This window comes from Pyxicephalus adspersus, chromosome Z, assembly GCF_032062135.1.
Source record: "Pyxicephalus adspersus chromosome Z, UCB_Pads_2.0, whole genome shotgun sequence".
Lineage (NCBI taxonomy): Eukaryota > Metazoa > Chordata > Amphibia > Anura > Pyxicephalidae > Pyxicephalus > Pyxicephalus adspersus.
The window spans coordinates 80,802,826-80,821,829 of NC_092871.1; the positions used below are offsets into that span (position 1 = coordinate 80,802,826).

At 40.3% G+C, this 19,004-nt stretch overlaps 1 protein-coding gene across 2 annotated transcripts in view; it reads right to left on the minus strand.

The window, feature by feature from the left end:
• Positions 1-17,156, minus strand: part of DUSP9 (dual specificity phosphatase 9) — a 49,688-nt gene extending 32,532 nt beyond the window's left edge. For both annotated transcript variants that reach the window (XM_072429567.1, XM_072429566.1), the window contains exon 1: positions 16,959-17,156. The gene's annotated coding sequence lies outside the window, so the exon portion shown is untranslated. The remainder of the gene's footprint in view (positions 1-16,958) is intronic.
• Between the last annotated feature and the right edge of the window lie 1,848 nt (positions 17,157-19,004).

Sequence of the window (19,004 nt, forward strand, 5' to 3'; positions counted from 1 at the left end):
CACAATTACCACAGATGAGACATACATTCATCAAGGTCAGTGAATCTGACATTCACCAAGCATTTTCTGGTGGAGAATCTGCCAGGTCCTGTGTTTTCAATGGCAGTGATTGATCCTCCATAGACCTCCAAGATGAGATGGAGGTTTCCTAAAATGTGGAAAGAGTCAGGTTTTTTTTTTCAGTCCCAATACTACTTCAAACTGTTACAGGTGGAATACATTAGTGCATCCTTACTATAATACATCTGTTATAATTTTTCACAGCCTTGCTGTGCAGCAGAATTAATATATATTCCCCATTGCATGGTGCCTAGTTGCCAAAGTTTCAAAACAAATTTGAAAGTTGAAATTGTACATAGCTTCCTGAAAACATCACACCACCCTGTCCTAGTTCCCCTGTCAATGCAAGCAGCATGCAGGCTCTTTGGAAGAGTTCTGCAAAACTTCCTGATGGGCAAATCTCTGTCTGAAAGAGTGGGTGTTCAAAGAAAAGGGTGAAAGGGTGGGTCAGGCACAGTAAGATTGGGGAAGGAGGGGTTAGATGATTATGGGAGTCCTCCTGCCAGGAAATGAGACAGGCTCTATCTGATTTGATGCAGCATCTAATGTACATCATGGGAAGCTTAGAGTGTGCAGTGGAATCAGAGTAAGCAATTGCAGTCTAAGAGGAGCTGGTACATCTATGCAAGACTGAAGGAAGGCTAATGTTCAATTTTAATCTTTTGTGTGATCTCTACATTATACTAAATGTTGCAAACATCCTGTATTCAATTATTCTTAAAAAAACAAGTAAAGAAGCTTAAGGTTTAATCAGGTTAATAACATCATAGCTTAAAATAAATAAAAAAGGGCCACTTATGGTGTAAATGAACGCTGGCGAGCTTCAATACAAGGTCCAAGGATAGGGCAAACTGAGAGGGACATGAGCTCATCAGTATGCTACTTCTCCTTTCACTTTTAAGGTTGAGTTGGGTAAGAGACCTGTCATTAAATGTGAAACAGCAGTAAATAAAATCAGTTCTACTTCCCCGCCAGACAGAGCTGTGCTGTGTAATTCTCTGAACTGGATGGGAAGAAAAATATAACTCCTGGTAGGTAAAACAGTGAACTTCTATGTTTTCTGTGTATGGAACTGGTTGCCAGGAGTTTGCTTTCTGTATTCACTAAAGTCTGGTTTTAAACTCTTTTTGACTTTCATGCAGAGAGAATAAAAGGTCACAAACTATGAATCCATATCAAGCTCAAAACTATATTTGTCCCAGGTGAACTAAGGTGATCGATGAACAAGCACACAAATAATCACTAGAATATGTCTGGTATGTGATCACTTTAGACTACTAGGGGCTGAAACACATCCATCAAAGTCTTCCTGTTCTGTAATCACTTTGGGCCAATTAGGAGTGAAACATGTCTGAGTATGTCTGTTTTGTATTCACTTTGGTCCACTTGCTGGCGAAACAGGTAAATGCCTGCCTGCTTTCTGCCTGTTCCGCTGTGGAGCAAAATACGAGTGTGCCTGTCAGGTGATCACCCTTGTTCACCTGCTCTAAACTTGACACAAATTCATGGTGTACATCTGTAATTTCTGCCGTTCTTTGTGCCTGGAAGAAGGGAGTTGATGGAACCCATAGTCAAGCTTGCACTGATTACTGGTTTTAGGGCTGCTTACTACAGAGAGTTGTACTGCTTTGTCTATGACTTGATACAAGTTCTCATAACACTACAGACAATGAAATATGGAAGAGTGAAGTCCAAAGTGCTATAACTCATACCATGGAATCATAGGTCATCTTCTATTCAGATAAATTAAAAGTATAATCTCATATCAGCTATATTGGTCGCTGGATCCACGTATACTGATGCTTACAATACTGATGCTTTCAAATTCAATATCTGGTATTTGCAACTTGATTCAGCATATCCTTAAACACTTGTTGTAACAACTGTTTGGTAAGAGGCCTCAAGGAATTTGCAATCTTAATAAGTCTACATTAAAATGGTGGCTGTATTTCACTTCCACTGTAAAGGCCCCAGACAGCTTACCTTCACAATCTAATGTCCCCATCATAGTCATATGTCAATATCACAGTCTATGGTAAATTTTGGGAGGAAGCCAATTAACTGAACTGCATATTTTTGGAAAGTGGGAGGAAACTGGATTGCTTGGGGGAAACATATGCATGCACTGGGAGAATGTGCAAACTCCATGCAGATAGTGGCCTGGCCGAGATTCAAACCTGGGACCCAGCACTGCAAAGACCAGAGTGCTAACCACTGACACCATGCCAACCATTCTTTCCATCTAACATGCACCCATCAAGGCATTTTTATTATTTGCATATCTCCTTTCCAAGAGCCACCCACTGCTTGCATCTGGTTTGGGGGCTATTGAGAGGTATTCTAAGGCAGGTTGCTTTGATGTTTCTGTAAACTATATAGAAAAACCCCTTGGCCTTTCCCATCAGCCATAGCCCCCATAAGCCAAAGGAGTCTAAAAATAGGTAAGTAATGAAAACTGAAAGATTTTGGTTTAAAAATTGTATTTTTCAGGATTTATGTTGATGAGGTATCAGGGAAGGCCAATTATAAGCAGATTAAACTTCTACTCTTAATCGTTCTACGGAAAGACTGACTTGCCAACAACAGCCAACATTCAGAAGACTTAACAATTTCCAAGTCAATGAGTCCTACTCATTAGGTTGTTTCATGATAAAATGGCCAATTAGCTTGTGAGCTATGGATAAAATCTATAATATTAAAGTGACTCCTAATGGACAGGCGACCCTGGAGTAGAGCGATTGAGATCATAACTGACGTACAACGAATCTTCCCACCCTTAATGGCCACTTTGGATGTTAGTAAATTAAACCCCTCGAGAGACACTTATATCCGTGTCATCCAGTGCTGACACATTACATTAGTAAGTACATGTACATTAGTAAGCTCATACCATTTTCCTACTCGAAGGACACAAAAACAGCATTTTCAATGCACTGTAGCCTAAGATTTAATAGCCACTACAAAGCTCCAACAAGACAGTGGTCTTATGGTTGCATTTCCAAGGATAGTCTAGGAAAAGCAACATTTGAACAGATGGTAATAGAAGTGACAACATTCCAAATAATCACAAAACAAATAACTGGGTTGTCACAAAAATTAAACATATAAAGCAATGGTTAAGGACTGCTCTCCTATGGCTAGATAATATAAATTATGTACAAGATGTACAGTGTTACATTTGTAGATTATTTAGATCATGTATGTTGAATACAATAGCCACACTTTGAAAAAGAATAACAGATGACATATTTATATACCTTATTTTAATGCTAATCATGCGGGGTGGGGTGTAATTTTGGGACTAATTATGCAACTGTTACAGATATTACCCTTAAGAAAAATGCATGCAGATGTTTGTCATTCCAGTGTTCCTGATCTCCTTCACCATTTTGCCTCCATTTCCTGTCTACATACACATTCTTCAGTGCTGGCTTCATTACACAGGATGAGCTGGGTGACAGTGAAACAAGACAATTTTTGCAAGAACACTTGATGTCATAGGGAGCAAGGTGTAGAAAGAGGACTGAATCTCAGTTGGTCAAGTCTTTCTTTCTTCTAAAGTCAGGAAGTTCCTTATTCATCATTAGGGACTAGGAATTGCAAACAAAATGTGTGAAAGTAGAGAGTGCACAGCTATTAAAGGAAATAAAGACTAACTAAGGTTCAGTTAGTTTTTATTGCCATGAAAAAGATCATAAAAAAGCCAACACATTTTGGGGCACACCAGTCCCCTTCATCAGGGCATTTTCATCACAGAAAATACAAATACGTGTTACATGGGACTTAAAGAAATGGATGAATTTGTCATGGAATTGGCACGCTTTAACCGTCTGCTTTTTTGTGGGGGCTGTTTCTTATGATTCTTTTTCATGGCTATAAGGACTAACTTAATTTTTCATATAGTGTGGCATCCTTTCCATTTTATTTAAATGCCCCCTACAAGCTTTAAACTGAAAGCACATGTGGCAAAAAGGATGACAAAGAAGTAAAGCAACAGGTACAGAATGTTTGTACTCTATACCAGGGTAGCCTAAACTTGGATCTTCATGGTTGGTTTGTCAGGTATTATTTCAACAAAAGTTGGATGAAAGGTTTAGTGCTTCATAACAGATAGATGAATAGATAGATAGGTAGATAGATAGAGGGATATATAGATAGATAGATAGATAGATAGATAGGAACAGGAAATGTGATACAAGCCCCCCTCGGCTTTTCCAAGGCCGGTACTGGATGGTATCTCTGCAGATGTAATCTCATCTTTGCATGTAGCTAATCATGTGAGTTTGCTCTATTTGTCCCCATACCAACTCGTGACAGAGTACAGACCGCCACAGTGCGCCTGCAGCTGCAAGCCTCCTTTTCCAACAATGGCACTTCTATCAGCACTTATTAGCAGGGTCCCAAAGCTGTGCTCCTAATCACTTCCCTCTGCCAAGTAATAGTTAAGCCTATTCTAACAAAACAACAAAGAAAATAAAATCAGATGTAAAATGAGACTGACATCATGGTGCCCACTGAGCCTTTTATGAGATGCTGTCATGGCATTGAAAGGGTTAGGGGCCCTTCTGTATTTTTCTCCATGGGCCACCAATGGCTCTTTCCTGGCTGTGTGTTTGTGGGTTCCTGGAACAGCCTGTATGTGATTTCAAAGCGCTGGCCTAAGAAACTTGGCACAAAAAACATGCAGTTTGGGGGCTGAGAGACGGTTTGAGGTGAGGAACAGCACGTTGGAACATGCAGGAGAACACTGCCGCAGGGTTACCCACCAGCTTGATTTAATGTTAACTCTTTTTATGCCAGAGAAAGTGCATAAACAAAAAAGAAAAAAGGTTCAAGGTGGCAACCATGAAATACCTGCTTGTGTCACATGCATAATGGCTTTTAAAAAGTACTGGTTTGCAAGCTGTGGGTCATTTTATTATGAATCTCTATTGCAAATGCAAAGACGATACACACTGGTGCATTTAATTTGTAATGTGGCCTTGGTTCGTTTTCCATGCAGTATGGGTAAGTACAAACCAATGACAAATATTTGCACCAGTGTTCTAAAAATGATCCATAGCTGACACCAGACCAATCACAGGCGGCATTGTAACTTTCATGGGTGCACAACTGTACCATTGAAGAAATATTATGAAATGCTGCCTGTAGGATATGTAGGAGCATTGCTTCCTAATAAGTCCCAATTAAGCTGGGTCTAAAAAGGGCCTATTCAAAAATGATATAAATACAGCACAGACATATGGCAAACCAATGCAGTCCAATGGTCAGTGTGCATGTGTCCTTCATGTACCAATACAGAAAATGATGTACCTAAAGAGATCCTGTCCCCAATTTAAAATCATTGCAGGTAAAAGCACTGAAAAATCAACTAGTTATTTGACCTCGTGCCTGTTCAGTCTGCTCTCATGTCTGATTTTTCTTTTAACTCCACCTCTGCTTAGTCCACTTGACCTCCTGCCTGCTCAATCCACTCCAGTTCCTGTCTGCTCAGTTCACACCACCTCCTGCCTTCTCAGTCCACCCCACCTCCTATCTGCTTTCCCTACTCCACCTCCTGCCTGCTCAGTCTGCTCCACATCCTTCCCACTCAGTTCACTCCACCTCCTGCCTTCCCAGTCCATTCTACCTCCTACCCGCTTTCCCCACTCCACCTCCTGCCTTCTCAGTCCACCCCACCTCCTATCTGCTTTCCCCACTCCACCTCCTGTCTGCTCAGTCTGCTCCACCTCCTTCCCACTCAGTTCACTCCACCTCCTGCCTTCCCAGTCCACTCTACCTCCTACCCGCTTTCCCCACTCCACCTCCTGCTTGCTCAGTCCACTCCAGTTCCTGCCTGCTCAGTCTGCTCCACCTGCTTCCCACTCAGTGCACTCCACCTCCTGCCTTTTCAGTCCACTCCACCTCCTACTCGCTTTACCCACTCCAGCTCCTGCCTACTCAGTTTCCTCCACCTCCTACCCACTCAGTTCACACCGCCTCCCGCCTTCTCATTCCCCTCCACCTCCTACCCACTTCCCCCACTCCACCTCCTGCTTGCTCACTGCATTCTACCTCCTACCTGCTCAGTGCACTCCACCTCCTGCCTGCTTTCCCACTTCATCTGCTGCCTGTTTTTTCGACTCCAGGACACACTTGGTGCCAGCACACTGTGCAAAATGTCCTAATGGGTGGATGCCAATCTGTAGGAGTGGGCATTCCTAAGCTATATTTGCATGCATATCAATATAGTGTGCCAACATGATGCTGGGCCATCTAGACTGAAAAGAACAAAATCCAACAAATGAAAGTGGTGGTCCAGGGACAGTCAAGGGCTAGTTAATACTGGATGTCATCTAGCTAGGAAATTAGTGCTGCAGTTTGCATGCACAATGTGAGAAGCTCACAGTGTGTAGTGTTACCGGAGATAGCAAAATCAGTCAAGAAGAGAAGCTGGTACAACCATACAAGACTAAATATGTAAGATGGACTTTATCTTTAAATGCCTTGTCACTAAACAGACATCTTTAGCATCCTAAATAGTCATCTCAGACCAATCCAAAAAAAATGCATATTGATAAGTGCTGATTTGTAACCATTCTTTATTAAAACATTAAATTACCAGACGGAAGCAGAATTGGCCTGGGCCAACATACAGCATTATCTTCTCATAAGCTCCTGTGAATTTAGATCTGATAGAATATTAACCGCTGATCTCTTTAATGTCTAAGAGCCGATGCCTCTGATATGCAGATTCAATGGAACGCTTAGATGTGGCGCGTTTAGATTTTCTTGAATTAGCTGCACAAGAACTCTGAAGGAGATCTCAGCTATGTGAGTGTCTCTTACAAGGAAGCATTGAGTTATATAAATGAGGTGCAGCTTGGCAGAAGTCTCGGAGGCGGTAATAAGTAGAAACTATAAGAGAGGATGACAGCATGGAACCTGCCAAGATTTCTCTTGTAAGCTGGGAAAAAATATGTATATAAATTCTATTTGTGTAAAAACTCCTTCCCAGCAACTGCCAAATATATATAAAAAAGGTTCTCGTTCTGTTTTTAGGGGAATATAAAAATTTCCATGACTGCATTAGCCAGATCCAAATTACCTGTAGGAGTTCACACCAAATGTATAATTAAAAAGCTGAATACAAAGTCAGATCCTACAATATGCAAGCTAGTTTGTTTCTGTCAAGCACTAGGTGTGATTCATGGCCTTTGCTATGGCCATTTCAGACTGATGGCTCAACCATGGTCTCAACATCTTCAAGTGAATAGGAGAGATTTGGAAATATTTTTAGGATGTAGCTACGGCATAGTTCCCAAACACGGCATCCCGCTTCTGGCTACATGGCTTGAAGATTTGCATTGCAGTAGCTTGTGGTGTGTGTTTTGCTTCTCCTAGGCAGTTTTGTAACTGGGAGCAGAAAGCTACATGGTTTTAGACTGCAGGTCTGAAGGGGCCCTTAGGTAAAAATTAGGAAATACAGTGGTGTCACCTGCTTACCTACAACCTGCTCAATGGGCCAATAAGGAAAAACAGAACACTGATAGGTTATCAGCTCTATCCTTCTGTCAGCATGTTCTCCTTCCAAACATGTGCATCAGCAAAGCCTGATTGGCTCCTTGTTCTTCTGAAAGCTATTGTGCAGATATGGTAGAATTTTGATATCAGAACGGGTTCAGATGCTAGTCAGGGCTGGATTTCCCTGCCTATGACAATTCATTTAATATCAATAAATTCCATCAGGCTAAAGAGCTTTAGAAAAAAAAACCTTTAAAACCTGACTCCAAGATCTGACAAAAAATATGGGGCTACCCCTGCACTGCAAAGGTTAAATGTTCATTTAGGTCTAGGGGTTGTAAAGAGCAAGACTACTGAACATATTCCCCAGTTTTTGCAGGCTCTTCTTCTGTGTGACAGGTTCCCTTCAGCCTCTTCTATAAAATCGCTTATCATGCCATCCCTTACCATACCCAGTTGTCAGTGAAGGAGGGCAACGGCCCACCCACAACCCAAAGATCAGGTGGAATAGGAGCTGCACCACCCCCAGGGAGCAAAGGATAAAGTAAGTTAATTTGATTACATTCTCCTGGACCTAATAAAGCATTTCATCCCTAAATCATGTGTGGCAGATGGTGGGGTATCCTTATATATTGAGGTGCTATTTAGGATAAATCAACGCAACAGGTTAATGCCTGGAATGTGGGTTTTGATAACAAATACCTTACCCAAAGCAATGAAATGGAAACATGTAAATAGGTTTTTAAAGCTGGGCAAAAAAATGACTTGAGCCTTTTAAGGATAGAAAAAAACAGTTCTCTCTTTAATTTTCCATTGCACAGAATAATACCTCTCCCTCCTCCTTCAGGTTCCCCCACCAATCCACCAATAAGTTTCTGCCCTTGTACCCCCTTTGGATCCCAATTCCCACCAAGTAACAACTCCTCCCCCTCCCCATACCATCAGTTTCAACCCCAGCTCATTATCAGTTTATATTTCTGTCCCTGAAAGTCAATGGTGAGCTCACGCATTTCACTCATTGTATTTGAAACTGATAGTCAATTCAATCCATTTCTCAGAAATCAAATTAAGCCAAAGGAAAGTATCGGTGAATTTTTTTTCCGCTTTGCACTGCCTTGTAGCATGTGCAGTGAATGTAATAATTTTTCCCCATTTAATCTTTTACAGCATGCAGGAAAAAAACAGTACTTACGGGAGGCCGCTGACCTGCTGTGTGGCTTTAGCTTTCACCCTGCCATTCATCTTTGTCGGCTACGCCATCCATTAAATCCCTCTGGTAATCTCATTTTGTGAATGGCCTCAAATCTGAGTTTGCAGAAAATGCAGGCCAACTGTTGTGATCTGAGCACCGTCCTCTATAGCCCTCTCAAATGTGAGGTGAATCACTGTACAAAAAGCTTGTCTTGTGCAGAAGCACTGTGGAATCGGACTGTAACATGGCAATTAGAAACTAGATAGGGGTGGGGGAAATTAAGGAATTAATTTTTTCAAAAATATGTTTTTTGGGTAATTGGAAAACCCCAAATGCTATTGTCACATATTGGGGGTCAGAAAGAACTATAGGGACATGTCCCAAGTAAATGTTATTTTCCTGTAAATCAGTTGAAAGGCAATTGGGAAAACCTGGTTTGAATACCCCTGATGATTCTGGATTCATTGCATATCACCTGAGCATAGCTGGGGAGAACCCCCTAGCTGTCTCTAAAAACATTGTTGCCTACATTACACTACCTTTTTTATTGGGGCCACATTCCCATAGGTCATCCCTGACCTACTTACTTCTAATCCCAGTAATTATGGAGACAATACTATGCCCAGGGGCTTTGGAATTGACTTTCAAGGATGGCACTGTAATTTTGATTCTCTAATTTTCATAGAAATTTTTTCACTTGATGTTGCATTTTTTAGGGAAATTGTCTGATCTTTTCGAATCTTTGATTGGCAATAGATTAAGTGGCTTTAAATATATTATACTTTTTGCTTGTGTCCATGTTGAATTGGGCTTTCAGCAAATGGATAGAAAAAGGGCTTTTTAACCCTCAAGAGGACTGGTGTTGGTTTGCAAAGCGGTAACTCCGCGGGTGATGGTGGTGATGGTGGGTAGGGGGTTTGCAGTGTCGGAGGGAGGGTAAGCATTGAAGTAAAGACTGATTTTTTCTTTCATTTAAACCTTTTTAGTTGGCATGCATTTTTCTACTTGGAAGGTCCACTTCCATGCCAGAATACCCTGCTACCTAAAAAATAATTATTATGCCCTAAAAACATACGGTGAGCATCTAGGGCCAACCCCCAAAACTGGTATTGGTTGGTAATGTTAATATCAGGAGGCATTCCCATTGGCTGTTAACTATTAATGGCAGAACTGCCAACCAATGAGAATATTTCCTGAAACTTACCCGAGGAATCAGCATTATTTAATTGTAGCTTGTATAGCAATAATTACCAATCATGATGCTGGTAAAGGAAGTAAATCTTCCAACTGCAAGGAAGATATGCTTTGTGTGTGCAAAGGTGCATTGCATTGTAATGCAATGGAATCTACAGAGTAAAGATGCAGCCTGCAGAGCATTGGTGTGAAAAAGGCTCATTGCTTTTCATATGTTCTTGTTTCAGGAAGAATTGACATACTACAGCCCTAGTGTTTGTGGGTCCGTAAATTGGACCCTTAAAAGGTCAGATACCCAGTTATGGGTATTATTTAAATATATTAGCTACTTTGAATCACTGTAGTTTAGCTTTATTTCAAGTGAATTTAAAAAATAATCTAGCCTTGAGTTTATAGTAGCTGTTGTGGTGAGCTGGGAGGGAAGTGAAGGTCTCTTTCTCTGCGGGAAGTGATGGAAGTAATCAGTTTTAGCACTGGCCCCGATTCCTCAGACACAGGGGCCTGGTTTCAATTTGAGCAGTAAACAGATGTAGTTCATCAATTAACCATGAAGAGGACGACGTTTCTTTTCTAAAACAAGGAGGACAGTAAGAGCTGAAAATGTACCATTAGACTGTGTGAGAAACATATATAACCCCCACTTCGGTTCTCAAATGTACTCCAAACTCTTAAGGATTTTGATTTAAACATCTCAGATTATGGTAATGCCCATCCAAGGGCTAAAAATTCTGCAGATTTTAAGAGAAACCTACTACAGGACAGCCAACTAGAAGTGTCCATGTCTTGTAGAAAGTGATGTGGACACCCAAAGAAGGACCCCTTTTTCTGTAACATGGACTCAGAAATGGAATAGCCTGTGAGTGTGAGTTTAGGTGAATAATAAAGGCATTTACTTGTTGTTACTTGTTTTTTTTTTTATTTTGTCTAGGGGGTAATTATTATTCCTATCCCAGAGATCATATTTAAAGTTCCCCTTTTAGTTTTGATCAAAGTAAGAGAGAGATCTCCCCCAACCCCCCAAGACACCCAGCAGACTTTCACTCTTTGTATTTCACTTCTTTCAATCATAGGGGCTCAGCATTACATGAAGACATAGCCAATGGTAGTCTTAATGCTAATGCAACCTTCCTGTGAATGGCATTTCTCCTGATTAAAATCCACATTTTAGGGCATATTTTATATTTGCATAATTCCTCCCAGGAGGAGCATCAGAGCTCAGGGCTCTTGAGAAAAGTATTACAATAGTTTTTTTCATAAAGTTATGTACAGTACTCTCCTGGAGCCTTCCACCAGTCATAATCTAACTGTGCTGCATAAAGAGGCGTATAATCCAAGTAATGATGTTAATGTGACTAAAAAACGTATTATAACAGAATAAAAAAGCTTTTATTTAAAAATGCCTTTATCTTGTTGAGACGGGGTAAAAAGAAACCAGAGAATGTAAACTATAAGCAGATTATACATCATCGTTCTAGTATTGCTCACAAGGGCACTATGTTTTTTAAAAATCATTTTATATTAACAAAGCTGAAAAAGACTGAAAAAAAGGGAACATTGGGAATAGGAAATCCCTGAGATAAGGGGGAAAGTTAGCAGATAGTCACAATACACCCTGTGTGAACTTGGCATTTAAAACTCCAACACAGTGAAAAATGACATTGACGCCGAGCACACAAGAGAAATTTAAGAATGAGGCTGGGCCAAACCAAAACAATACTCCATGGAAAAGAAGGTTCGCTTTGTGTGTCACTGCAAAAGGCTGTGATTTTGAACATGTAAAATGCTTTTTTTCTTTTTATCATTCTATTTTAGAAGGTTACCCCCTCCATGAAAATCATGGAAGTCATTTGCCCCTCAGCAATCCCCCTTTAAATTCCATCTAGTGGTTTCACCACGACATCATATTCCCGGACAAAGTCTCTTTTATACCATCAGCCTGGAAGCAAAGACTGGGCAGGAATCTGGAATCTGTGTGAAGCTGTTACATCCATACTCGGGAATCAAAAGCTTTACAGAGCATGGAAAATGTTTAGCTCGCCTCCATACTGGAGAGAGGGAGGAAAGAGGAGACATGGAAGGAGAGGGCAGTGCGAAAGAGAGGTAGCATAGAACGCGAGGGAAGAAACATAGAGAAAGAAAGAGGGATAAATTGAAGCTCTGTAAATTTGATTTTCATCTGAAAAGATAGTTCTTGGTCAAAAATCCCATGATGTTCTGTGATCCATTGTGCCCCATCACTAAATGGCCAACTACTTCTATTTTGGACCCAGAAGTGGGGCATCTCTGGCTCCCTTTTCTGTGAAAACAGGCTCAGTGCTTGTCCTTGCCTACTGTCATCCAAAACCAAACCCAAAATCCCTAGAGATCATTTTGAGGGACAGTTATTAAGCATTTAGCCACCATTGGTAGAGGGTAAAGATCTGAGATCTTTGCAATTTGACCCTTGAAGATGACAAATGTTCTCTACATACAAAAGTATATTACACGCATTTTCTATACTTATGATAAGGAGAGTAAAAAGTGAAAATGGCTGCTATGGAGCAATGAGCAATGCAATGAGCAGTTAAGTTTCTCCATGACTCCTTGCTGGAATATGTGATATGATGTCATCAGAGGCACATGCAGAACACTAACTCTTAACCCATAACATTGATCCCTAACACTATTTCTAAACTCCTAACACTAACTTTAAACCTCCAGCACTTTCCCTTAACGCCTAACCTTAAATGTCTAACATTGACATGTACCTTTATCACTACACTTAACCGTTAACATTATCCCTTAGGTCCTATTTGTTACCTTAAACCCTTAATACTAACCCTAAACCTTTAATGCCAACCCTGAACCTCCACTAATAACTGCACATCTCTAACTCTAACCCTAAACCCCTAAAACTAACCCTAAAATCGAACACCAACCCCAAACCTCTACCACTTAAACACCAAAGACAGCCCTATACTCTTAACACTAACCATAGACCCCTAGCTTTCCAACACTTTCTTTAAACCCCTAAAACTAACTCTAAACCCCTAACATTAACTCTCTACTTCTAAGATAACCCTGAACCTCTTACTCCTTAAACACTAACAAGAACCTTATAGTAACATTTATTCTAAACCCTTAACCTCCAACATTAACTGTGTACTTCTAACTCTAACCCTAAACCCTTGACACTTACTCTAAACCCCTAACACTAACCATTAACCCCTAACCCATAACACTAACCCTAAGCCCTTAAAACTTACCCTAAACCCCTAACACAAACCCCTAAACCCTTAACACTATCCCTAAAGCCCTAACACTAACCTCTAACCCCTAACACAAACCCCTAAACCCTTAACACTTTCCCAAAACCTCTACCACCAGCCCTTAACCCCTAACACTAACCCTAAGCCCTTGACACTTACCCTAAACCCCTAACACTAACCATTAACCCCCAACCCATAACACTAACCCTAAACCGTTTACACTTACTCTAAACACCTAACACTAACCATTAACCCCCAACCCATAACACTAACCCTAAACCCTTAACACTTACCCTAAACCCCTAACACAAACCCCTAAACCCTTAAAGCTAACCCTGAACCCCTAACACTAACCTCTAACCCCTAACACTAACCCCTAAACCCTTAACACTTTCCCAAAACCTCTAAAACTAGCCCTTAACCCCTAACACTAAGCCTAAACCTCTAAATCTCTAACATTGGCCCTAAACCTCTGCCAATAGCCCTAAACTCTTAACATTTATCCAAAACACCTAAAACTAATTCTAAACATCTAACACTAATCCCTAACCCAACACTAACCCTAAACACCCAACACGAACCTTAAATCTCAGAAGAACATTAATACTAACAGTGGCAATAAACAGTTTATGATTATGGTAATGCAAACCATAGAAGCAATATTGCTCACACGTATGCTTTTATTTCAGATACGGCTCACATAGTAAAGAGTGGATTACCATTAACACCAGGCAGAACTAAGCATTGTAATCTTGTTTTATTTTCCTGACTTGGAGAATTCATGAATCACAGAATGACTGTTTTTTTAATCCCTGTAATTCACCTGCATATTAAACAAATCTACAAACTCCATGTTTATCCTAGAGATTACTGTATAGGTCCATACCCAAGTCGTCACATAAACCCAGGACAACTACTATTCCCTGTGGCCAAGCTCGGTACATTGGACAGAATACAAGCTGTGGGGGGGACTGGGCACATTAAGATGGAAAGGCTGCCTTGTGCTGAGTATACCAGCCAGTTAAAATATTTATATTTCTGCAAATGAGGTCCGGTAAATTATTTATAGTTTTTTGGGGCTTTAGTTATGATTCAGGCTGTTAAAGCAATGAATGATAGAAATGAAAAACACAGCAATCCTTGTATTTAGCTTCAATTACCAGAAATATAAATGTGTCCTGAATTATGGGGTCATTTTTCAGATTATAATTGATCAGGAAACAAGCTAAATACATATATAGGAATTTTTTCACATACCAAAGGATTTGTTGTTTTGGCCTTTTCATTCCTGGTATTTATATAGCTCTCTCGCCTAGCACAATTCTGCATGGGAAGATAGAAGACCTGATCTTTACCAGCTGCAGTTAAGTAGCAGCTACAGGTCTTTTCCCTCCCCTAGCTGGTGATTGGTTAGTAGCAGACTGGTATGCTTCTCTTTCTGTCACACCGCTCTCTCCTCCTCCTATTAGAATGCTTCTTACTAGCAAAAAAACATTAATAAACTTTATTAAGGGGATTACATGACACAAATACTAATTCATATCTATGTGCACATTATGTATTTAAAAAAAAATAATTTAGCAATGTTTTAATGATAACAGAGGTAAATGTTTTATTTATAGCTGCCTGAGTTCCTTAGCTAAAGGACCATATGGTCCAGAAAGCTTGCAACTTTTATGTTCGGTGGCATGTCAGTGGTCAACAGGCAGGAAATTTCCAAAGCAGCATTGTACTGTGGCATGCGGTAAGGTAGCCAATTGATTTGCCTTTTCATGCCCATGATAAGGCATGCCTTTTTTTACCTTTGCACTACAGCACATGGTTTACCGGTATGTATTGTGCATTGCAGTACCATACATTGCTGGAACGTGGCATTCAGAATAAATGGTACCGCGGCATACTGATGTCTGTTACTGTACAGCACGGAACTGCTTGTGGTAGAGCATGTAATGTCCCATTGAACAGATTTGGACCCAGCCATTAGATCAGCCTTTGTTACCATTTAACATGGATGAACCCCTAAAGAAGAAGAATGTCTCCTATATTGTTGGCCATTGGGAAGAATGCCACCATTACAGATAGCAAAAATGATCATTGGTGTCACTTAAACTGACCCAAGAGGAACAAATAGCTCAAGAAACCCCTAGCCACCTAGCAATCCTGAATTTCCATGAAACCCTGTTTGAGCAACACAGCTTTAGAATATTCATTTGATGTTTTGAAACTGTTCAATGAATGTGATCAGAGCCTCATTGATAAATAGTTATGGCTCAATATAGATTAGGCAACACACTATATCTCATGCACTATACTTTATGGCCAAATTCCACCTCTTCTAAAAAATCTGGCAATCACTGGTGTTATCTGCTGTATCCCGAACTAACCTGTGCATGCTCTCCATTTTAATTTCAACGTTAAAAATATTTTTCATAAATCAGTGAAAAGAACAATGGAAATGTGCCAAGTACAATATCCCTAAGCAAGCAATTATATTTTCACTCTATTGAAACCGGATTATTGAAATGTAATTGTGTACTATTTGTGCCCATATCCAACGACAGTCACATCCCAAAGATCAATGACTATGTATTTCAGAACTTTGATCCATTTTGATGGGACCAGTTTTTGCATGACCTGCAGTTAAGTATTAGAAGGAAAGCACACGTTACGTAGTGTCTGCCTACAAAAAGTTGGAATTGCATGTTAGAAAAATGAGGGTACACCAAAAAGAAAAAATAAACAAAACATGTTTCTGAATGTGAAGTCATCAGGCACTGAAAACTAGTTCCCATTTCCATACAGGGTAGAAGAGGAAGCAGCAGTTTTGTTATTTTGAGTACAGGAGGTACATATCATTATTTCTCATATTTTGATATACAGCCAATCTACCAAAGCCATGAATGGATACTACTGGAGAGATTTGCTTATTTGCATCGGTATTGGTATTCTAGCTATGCCCCGATTTTGTATTTTTATAGACTCCGGATTGTAAAACAAAAAATTCAACAGGGACAAATGGACTCCTGAAACCAGTCCAGCCTATTGATGAGCAAGAAAACAACCTATGGTGTCTCCATAGATATCATCATTTAAGGTAAAATTAGAGGAAGACTTCCCACCATAAGAAAGCCAGAAGGTAACCCCCCTATTCTCACTGGCCATTTAAATAGCCATTTGAACCTTTTTAATCCTTGAAGAACCCCTGAGATAATTTTGATGTCTTATGGAACTTCTGCTAATACCAATTTAGGTTGGTGGTCGTTGGGAATAAAGCTACCTTTTTACTGGTGGTCAGAATAACCCCTTTGATATCTAAAAACATCTATAGTGTCATACTGCTGGTGGTCCTGGAACTATGAAGCCACTATCACACATGAGGTCCATAAGCCACAATTTAAGGAACCCCCTTAAAGGAACCCTAGGGTTTCATTAATTGACTGCATTAAACAATGTGGTTACTGTTACCAGAAGTGTTACAATCTCTTCAGAAAACAAAGTAACTTTTCATGCTACAATAAAGGTCTTTTTTTTTTTTTATAAAGAACCCAAGACAAAATAATGAATGTCATGCTCACACTCAATAGATCTCCCATCCATTGCTACAATAAGGCAAGCTACATCTGTACATTTCCTTTGCTAAGCTTGCCTAGCCCTGCTGTTTCTACAAATCCTCCACCCTTTCCATGAAGAAGGACTTCCTTGCAGCTCTCCAAAGCTCCCAACCACCCACTCCAGATGCAGCCAGTATTTAAAAGTCTTACCTGGCCAGCTTGAATAAAGTGTAACCCTTGCACATTCAAGAAAAAGAAAAGGTTTTGGATGACCAAGGAAGGAGATAGAACCTGCTTCAATCTTTCTCTCTTGCCTTTGCATGCTGGCAAGCAGGCAAGACTTTTAATAATTTCCAGCTCAGCTTGGTGGCTGTTTCCTCTTACAAAAAAAAAAAAATTTTGAAGCAAGCCCCTATTCCTCCCTCCTCTTCTCCTTCCATCACTCCCCAGCATCCTCCTCCTAGTACACGTGCAAGCTGTGTACAACCTGAAAGCCTGCCCAGCTCTCCACACTGGCTGATCTGGGATTCAGGGAGGGCTATGCACAGTACCAGAGGCCTGGGTTGATGTCAGGTTACACAGGAAAGTGGGGGCCTGGGGATTTCTGAGTCATTTTCAAGCCTGTGTAATGATCATCTTCAGGCATGAGACAGAATTAACTCCTGCACTCCTGCAAGGGGCCTCCGAAATAATTGGGGAAGATATTGCATCGTCATTCCATGCAAAGGTTTAAGAGGGAAGAATTGATCCTCCGATTTGGCACCAGATCATTTACAAATAGAACGTCTGCTTACGGGCAAGCTTTTTATTGCACATGGGGCCTGTTTATAAAGAAGCAGTCAGTGGATAATCAAATTACTTCTACTTAATTCAAGATTTTTTGGTGAAAAATTGATTAGGACGCTATGAATATTAAAAAAGGGTGATCAGATTTTTTATGGTAATGATTAGTGCCGTGTAGCATTAACAAAATCGATGAACGGGAACTGCATTCGTTTGGATGGAAAGTCTACGGGCCGCTTACTGCCACTTTAAGGAGAAAGCAAGTGGTCGGAGACTTCGATTGCAGCCGCTCGTTGCTGCGTTGGTAATCACAGGAAAAGCGTTTGAAACAAATACAACTGATTATGGAAGGATTTCTCAACCGGGGTTCCACCAAAATTGCTAGGGGTTCCTTGAGCAATGAGCAATTTGTGCTTCTCCGGTTGCCACTGACACCAATGATCAATTTGGCTATCTAGATTGGCAACCTTTCCAATGGCAAACAATGTCATTCCATTGACCATAATGCTCTTGTGCTGTGAGCTGTGGATATAGTAATTATAGTAGAAGTTTCCTAAGACTTGAAAGTTATTTCAAGGGTTCCCCCATGTTAAAAAGTGGAGAAAGCATTATCTAGGTGACTTCAAGTCACTTCAAGTCAAGTCAATAACTTGGTAGCATAAGCTTTGCTGATTGCAGACGTATAGGACAAAATGAACCTTTACAGAGAGGTGGCTGCTTCTGCACAGAAAACAAAACAAAAGTTTGACTCCACGGAATGCTGGTAGGGGACATTCATTATTATTAATATGATTATTAAACAGGATTTATATAGCACCAACATATTACGCAGCACTGTACATTAAATAGGAGTTGCAAATGACACACTAATACAGACAGTGATACAGGAGGAGAGGACCCTGCCCCGAAGAGCTTACAATCTAGTAGATTCATTCTTTTTGAACAGGCTTATTTATTTTACTTTACTAGCTTGTGGCTGCTTTAAAAGGAAAACAAAATGTAAGATGTTGAGTGATGCATTTTCTGAATTTTATGTACTGTATGTTTAAATGCATGCAATGACTCGTATTTTTCAGGTACTTGGGGAAATCCCATTAAAGCATAACTAAACTCTAATAAAAACTGTGACCAGGCATGTCCTTAATTGCAGGAAGGACAGGTGATGTCCCTTCTGCAATAAAATACCCTTACCTGGCTGATTACAATTTATTAAAATACACTCACCTGTCCCTGTTCCATTGGGGGTGCCATTCTCTTTCTTCTTCTTTCCAGAATCTAATCTTATGTCATCAAGATTTGCAATGCTGAGATGATGTGGTGTTCATTCAGTACACAGTAGAGCTTGGAATCGTACCCTGTAATTGCAGCTCAGCATTTTCTTAAAAGAAAGCTGCAATCAGGCAGGTAAGTGAGATTTACTGCAAAAGGGACATCACATGTCCTTTCTGCAATAATAGACCTTGCCTTTTTTTG